This window comes from Nicotiana tabacum, chromosome 17, assembly GCF_000715075.1.
Source record: "Nicotiana tabacum cultivar K326 chromosome 17, ASM71507v2, whole genome shotgun sequence".
Taxonomy (NCBI): Eukaryota; Viridiplantae; Streptophyta; class Magnoliopsida; order Solanales; family Solanaceae; genus Nicotiana; species Nicotiana tabacum.
This window is the reverse complement of record NC_134096.1, coordinates 134,368,354-134,376,388: the sequence shown is the minus strand read 5'-3', so window position 1 is coordinate 134,376,388 and position 8,035 is coordinate 134,368,354.

Genomic DNA, 8,035 nt, shown 5'->3' with positions numbered 1-8,035 from the left:
TCCATGGAAATTCCATGCCGACATCCTCCAACAACGTTCCACCGAGTACTATTACGACAAAACCAATAAACCATCCTGAGCCCGTGTTCGTTCTCCAGCTGTACAAGTCTGTTCACTCCCTGTTGACCTCAACTAAAGGTGCGATGATGCATCCCAACCCAAAGTCATGTTGCATTCCTCTTCATATTAGGCAAACTCATTTCTGTCACATCTAATCTTCCCCCAGCATAACAGCAACCCTCCAAATTAAGTCTGTAAACCTAGTCACTATCCAGCATGAATCCCAAATCACTCCAAACTCTCCTTAAGACGTGTGGTTATCCTACCACGTAACCCATATGCTGCCTTTCCACTCTCTCACTTTGGTCAAACCCTCTCATTTAAGCAACTACTCGACTTCTATTTTTCTTACACTTGTCCTTCTAGAAGTTTAACCATTGCAAGACACCTTCCACATGTCCATTCTCATCCTTCACTGCGCAGTTGTTGTCTTAACTCGAAATCCATCTCTGTAGCACTTGAACCAATAGATTGTTACCAACTTTAAACTTTTTCGAGGATTGTCTTTCTCGAGCCATCAATACTAGGAACATCGCTTTGGTCCCGAACCACTACACGTCGTGATCCCTTACAGCCGCTCCCCAGCATCATTTCACAATACCCTTCCCCAAGGTGAAATCAACGAAGATCTTAACATCGACAAACTTAACACATTCAATCACGGGCGACGTTACCATATCACATATGAGAATTCCATCACGCTTGAAAATAACAAGTCTCGTTACTCCATTAACCCGAACCTGAACATTCTTGGTCTGATTTCCTTTCCTCAGCTGGAAATAAAACATTGAACCTTTGAATCATGTACGAGAAAACCCTTCTTTTAACTCGTTTACTGCCCCGATACATAGACAAACATCCTACCATTACATAAACACTGTACGATAGCAACACACGAATCCTCATAACAATCAATGCCAAAACTTTAAACCTTGGGTAGTACTGATACTGAACTGAAACAACAGAACGGCCTTCCGCAAGGCGACGACAATAGCCCAATCAACTACGCATGGAGAAACATTCAGTACCACATCTGTAGTACCATTACGATTCCTCAATTCTCGATTTATAACAAGTGCTTCACGTCATATAACATCGAGTAGGAAAGAAACAAAGGCATAAACCAAAAAGGAATCGAATCGCACGATGAGGAATCAAGAAGGAAATTGCTCCTAACTGCCCTGTAGCCTCTTGAAAATAAGTACAGACGTCTCTGTACCGATCTGCAAGACTATACTAGACTCGTTCATGACTCGTGAGACCTAAGTGAACCTAGAGCTCTAATACCATGTTGTCACGACCCAAAATCCTTTAAAAGTCGTGATAGCGCCTAACACCGCTGTCAGGCCAGCCAACCATAATTAATTAACTTAATTACCCATTTTAGTATTTATGAAATCAAAATTTCTTCAATTAAATAGTATAAATAGAACTCATAGAGTAAGTGATAAATATTTTAGCAACTAAATTTCTAAACAATTCATAACCACTCCCAAAACCCGGGGTCACAAGTGCATGAGCATTTACTAGGGAGTTAAAATACAATACAACATCTGTCTAGAATACAAATTAGACAGGAAAAATATAAATAGCTCTGAAGGAGACTATGTTGGCTGCAGATCGTAATATAGAATGCAGCTCACCTAAGTCCCCGCATTTTAACCACACCTCTGCGCCCACAAGGCCACTAGACATATATGTACCTGCACAATAAAAATGTGCAGCAAGTGTAGCATGAGTACGTAAACAACGTGTACCCAGTAATTATCAAGCCTAATCTCGAAGAAGTAGTGACGAGAGGTCAACTTTGACACTCACTAAGGGTCAATAATATTATAATAGAATATTTTTAATCGACATGATTTATAGGAATAACTATAATTTCCTTAACAATCAGAGATAATTAATTGTTTAAATGCGACAATTTCTAATTTATTAATTAACTTCACAAGCTGCAATTAAAATATCAAGGTATCGTATAATTATTATTATTAGGCACGATTTCTGTCGAGGTCGTACGGCCCGATCCAGAGTGTCATGTACACTGCCGAGGGACGTGCGGTGTGATCCATAGATGCATCTATACTACCGAGGCGATCGGCCCGCTCCACAAGAAAGGAGGACATTTTCTTATGTACCTCCGGAATGAGAGTATATTTATTATAGGATTAATACGAGAGGATGCAAAAAAAAGTTTAACAAATAATTAATTTATACAGTAATTAAGTATATGAGATTTTCATCTTTTACCATCTTTCCCTAACAATTCACAATATAGTTCAAATAATTTAATTAAATAAAAGATACAATTGTAATGGCCCAACCGGTCATTTTAACTTTTAGAACCTCGCTCCCTAAAATAAAACTCCCCGTATGTGCTTTTATTAATTTATGACTTGCGGGGATGGTTGGTTCGGGATTTGGAAGTGTTCGGGTTGAAATCGGAACACTTGGTTCCTTAAGTTGGCCTTAAAAGGCCAAGTTTGACTTCGGTCAACATTTTGAGAAAACGACCCTGGAATCCGGATTTGACGGTTCCAATAGGTTCGTATGATGATTTCGGAGTTGGACGTATGTTCGTATCGGGTTTTGGATAACCCAAAAGCGTTTTGGCGCTTAATAGTGAAAATCAACTATTTAAAGGTTTTAAGGTTCTTTAAATTTGGTTTGGAGTAGGTTTTGGAGTAATGGAGGTCCGAATTGAATTCCGAGATCGGGAATAGTTTCGTAATGGGGTCAGACCTTCTCCTGCTAATTGTTTTTATCTGTTTAGCTGAAACTTGATTTCTTTTATTTTGTGAATTATTTGAAGGTGGAATTTCTTTAATTTAAATATTATTAATATGAAGTATTTGATATTTTAAATTTGGAACTGAGGCAACGTATTAAAAAAATTAAATATTATATTTGCTGAGTTATTTATTCCCGAATATTTTGTTAGACTTTGCACTCATTGTGATTGAGCAGTGAGCTCCTTGTCGTGGAAAAGTATTGTTGATGTTATTTATTTTGGCAAATTAAATTATTTGGGCACTTGAGGTGCAAATTGTGATATTAATACGCATTTTGTGGTATAAGGTCTGGTTGTTGAAACACATGCGGTAAGATAAGGGTGGCTTGATACGCGTGGCTAGTAGGAAAACTGCTAGAAGTCATGCGGTATGATAAGAGTGGCTAAAATGCGGGATGCTATTTCGGGAAAAAATGTTTTCTTTAAAATAAATTGTGAAGGCTCCCGCGGTGATATAAGGAAATGAGATATTATGAATTTATTTATAATTTGGGACTATGAAGCGGTACCTCGGGAGTGCCCTTGTTGATATTGATGTATGGCCGCAGTTGCCTTTGATTATTGTTGTGGTTTTTTTCTTAAAGTTGAAAAGAATTCTGTTTTGTTTCCACGAGGTATTATTTGCCATTATTTTGCGTAGTTAATTGGTAACACACTACTTACTTCATTCATTCCATCGTCATTTAATTTTTATTATATTGTTAAACATTTCACCTTGTCTTTTATTATTGCAGTAGGGCCTGACCTGACCTCGTCACTACTCTACCGAGGTTAGGCTTGGCACTTACTAGGTACCCTTGTGGTGTACTCTTACTACGCTTTTGCACAACTTTTTGTGCAGATCTAGGTACTTCTTACCAGCCCAGACATCAGTGAGTACCTGTGCACGGAGACATCGAGGTATATCTGTCAGCGTCTGCAGACTCCGGAGTCCCCTTCTAATATTATTATGTTGCTTCCTTATTTTCCTTAGACCCTGATATATAGATACATCGAGGATAAATTCTTAGAAGCTTGTGACTTATTTCTACCGGGTTTTGGGAGTTGTAATTGTGTGATTTGCAGATTTATTTATTTCATATCTATTGTTATTCCACAGTGATAGGCTTACTGTCACGACCCAATTTTCCCTCCGTATTACGTCGTGACGACACCTAGTCTCTATGACTAGGTAAACCTAACATTTGCGAAATAATGAAATGAAAGCATGAATTAAACAACTAACTGTTCAAAATACACAGTAATCCCAAAATCCGGACATCATAAGTCAGAAGCTACAAAAGGAAACTAGTATCTCTATACACCAGAGTCTATAAACAGAAGTAAGGAAGGCAAATCACATAGGAGGGAATAGAGGGGGACTCCGAGGTCTGCGGATGCGGCAGATATACCTTGAAGTCTCCGTACAGCAGCAAGCACTCTCATCTAGTAGCGGGGATGATAAGAAGTACTTGTATCTACACACAAAACACGTGCAGAAGAGTAGCATGAGTACACCACAATCGATACCCAATAAGTATCAAGCCTAACCTCGGTAGAGTAATGATGAAGTCAAGTATAGGCCCTACTGGAATATGATAATAAAGCAAGGCAAGAACGAAATATCGCAGTAAAATAAAGACTGGAATATAACAAGAAAGAATTCATAGAAGGTAACAGCTCAATACACAGAAATAAAACAAGGGATCTCCCGAAATACCGTCTCGTAGTCCCAAACGTAAATGTGTAGGGGGATCTCCCGAAATACCATTCCGTAATCCCTAAGTAAATATGCAGTACAGGGGGATCTCCCGGAATACCGTTCTGTAGTCCCAAAGTAAATATGCAGTACAGGGGGATCTCCCGAAATACCGTTCCGTAGTCCCAAAGTAAATATGTAGTACATGGGGATCTCCCTGAATACCATTCTGTAGTCCCAAAGTAAATATGTAGCACAAACAATACAAATACAACTACATCACGAAATCTTACGATTTAGACTAAGTACTAGTCAAGGAAGAAGCAGGAAATTCACTAAGCATGCTGCACAGAGTTCACATTAGCAGTTAAGACACGTAGACATGCTGTATTAGACTAAACAAGATAGCTACACATATTGGAATAATTCAATTAAGAATGAAAATAGATTAATACTCATTAAAATGGTATAACTCAAAATAAAAGGAAAATAGGTTGCTGCTCAGTAAGAAAAATTGGGGTTTTCCACAACTAGCCCGTGTACGTTCTTGTGACCTCACGTACACAGCGCTCTCATATCACAATAGTTCCAAATCTTAAGGGAATTTCCCCCGCACAAATTTAGGTAAGCCACTAACCTCGAACCAAGCTCAATCAATCGGTCACAATGCCTTTCCCACATATATCTGGCTCCGAATGGCCTAAATTTAGCCAAAAGCAATTACATATCATAAATACAACCATAATAGGCTCATCTAATTAATGAAATCAACACTTTAACAAAAATTTCGAAATTAACTCAAAAATCGCCCGTGGGGCCCACGTCGAAATCAGATAAAAGTCACAAAATACGAATACCCATTCACTCACGAGTCTAACCATTCCAAATTCACTCAAATCCGATACCAAAATCTCTATCAAAATCCCAAAATTCGACCTAAGAAGTTTTCTCAAATATTTCCCTTATTTCCACCCCAAATCCGAAATTAAATGATGAAATCAAGCATATATTAGTGGGATTTAATCATAAAGGAGTTAGGAATCATTACCCAATAACTTCCTCCGAAAATCTTTCCAAAGTTCTCTTTCTACCAAGCTCTCAATCAATGTTTTGTGATATGAACTTAAACCCTCATTTTTTAACTTTAAACTCTGCCTAGTGGTTCCTTAATTGCGATCGCGAAGAACAACTCCGCTACTTCAAAAATTTACTCTACGCAAACGCGTAACACCTCACGCGAACACGATGCACTAGCTGCTCACACCTACGTGATCCCAATTGTCCTCACGCGACCGCGAAGAGTAACACTCAAACTCCACTGCTGCCTCACTTCTTCTTCGCGAATGCGGCCTAGCCCACGCGTTCGCGGTGCACTGCCTGATTACCTTATGCAATCGCATCTTCATCTTCACGAATGTGAAGAGCAATTTTAGCTGACCTCTTAGATAACCTACGCGATCGCGAGATATCCCTCACGAACGCGATGAAGAAAAATGTCTTGAATAACACCAGAAAATCTGCCAACTCCCTAAGTTCAAAAATGACTTAAGCATCCAAAACATGCGCAAGGCCCCCGGGACCTCAATCAAACATACCAACCATTCTTAAACCCCATAGAACTTAGTCGAGCCTTCAAATCACGTGGAACAACATCAAAAATACGGATTATGCACGGATTCAAGCCTAATGACTTTGAAATTTCTAAATTCTACAAACGACGTTGAAACATATCAAATCTCATCCGAATGACCTCAAATTTTGCAAACAAGTCATATTCAACACTACGGACCTACTCCAACTTCTGGAATCGGATTCCGGCCACGATATCAAAATTTTCACTTCTGGTCCAAATCTCCAAAAAATCGACTTTCGCCATTTCAAGCCTAAATAAGCTACGGAACTCCAAAACACAATCCGTACCCACTCCTAAGTCTAAAATCACCCAACAGACTAACGGAACCAACGAAACTCCATTCAGGAGTCATCTTCACACAGTTCCAGCTTACTATCAAACTCCTAAGACTTAAGCTTTCATTTAGGGACTAAGTGTCCCAAATCAATCCAAAAACCAAAACGAAACCTCCCAGCAAGTCACAATACCAGAAATAGATATGGGAGAAGCAGTCAATAGGGGATCGGGGCTATAACTCTAAAAATGACCGGTCGGGTCGTTACACTTACCTAGTCTTAGAGACTAGGTGCCATCACGACATCATGCAGAGGGTATTTGGGGTCATGACAAGTTGGTATCAAAGCTCTAGCTTTATAGGTGTTATGAGTCACAAGAAGGTTTAGTAGAGTCTTGCAGATCGGTACGGAGACGTCTGTACTTATCTTCGAGAGGCTATGGAACTGTTAGGAAATATCCACTTCTTTGATTCCTTATCGTGCGCATTTGTAGACTTCAAAATTTTAAACTATTGTCTTTCTGTTCTCTCAAATATGGTGAGGACACGCACAACTGTATCGGATGATCAGACACCCGCGCCCCCGGTTGGAGCCGCAAGAGACCAGGGCAGCGTCCGAGCCAGAAGCCGAGGAAGACCACGTGGTGCATTCAGAGCACCTGCACGAGCTGCTGCAATAGAGCCACCGGTAGCTCTAGTTATAGAGCAGGCACCTGAGACATCTGTTACTACTCATGCACTTCAGGAGACTCTTGACCAGTGTTTGAGCATGTTTGGGACTCTAGCTCAGGCAGGGTTAATTCCACTTGCTCCTGCCACATCTCAGGCCGGGGGAGGAACACAAACTCCCAACTCCCGTACTCCAGAGCCACGGGCCCAAGTTGACCATGCCCAGAGGTTATACCAGTGCAGCCAGTTGTCCCAGTTCGGCCTGAGTTTAGGACACCAGTTATAGAGGGGGAGCAGCTCAGGCTCGAGAGGTACAAGAAGTACCACCCTCCCACTCTCAGAGGTTTAGCTTCAGAGAATGCCCAGGGTTTGCTTGATAAATGTCATCGTATCCTCCGTACCATGGGTATTGTAGAGTCCAGTGGGGTTTCCTTCATGGTATTCCAACTTAGAGGAGCGACCTACCAGTGGTGGCGGGCATATGAGTTGGATAGTCTGGTTGAGGCAGCTTCACTTACTTGGACTCAATTTTTTGATATGTTCTTGAGGGAATATGTTCCTCGGAGTCTTAGAGATGTATGGCATGCAGAGTTTGAGTAGCTGCGCTAGGGTTCTATGACCATGTCAGAGTATGCAGTCTGATTCAGAGATTTGGCTAGGCATACACCAGCCTTAGTTGCTACTGTTCGAGAGTGGGTTCGCAGATTTATTGAGAGTCTCCACACTAGTATCAGATTCAGTATGGCCCGAGAGCTAGAGATGGACATCACATACCAACAGGTGGTGTCAATTGCTAGGAGATTGGAAGGTATGCGGATCCAGGAGAGGGAAGAGAGGGAAGCTAAGAGACCCCGAGATTCTGGCACATATAAGAATTCTCGTGCCCCAGCTGTAGCCCGTCATGTTAGAGGCTATGTGAGCCGTCCTATT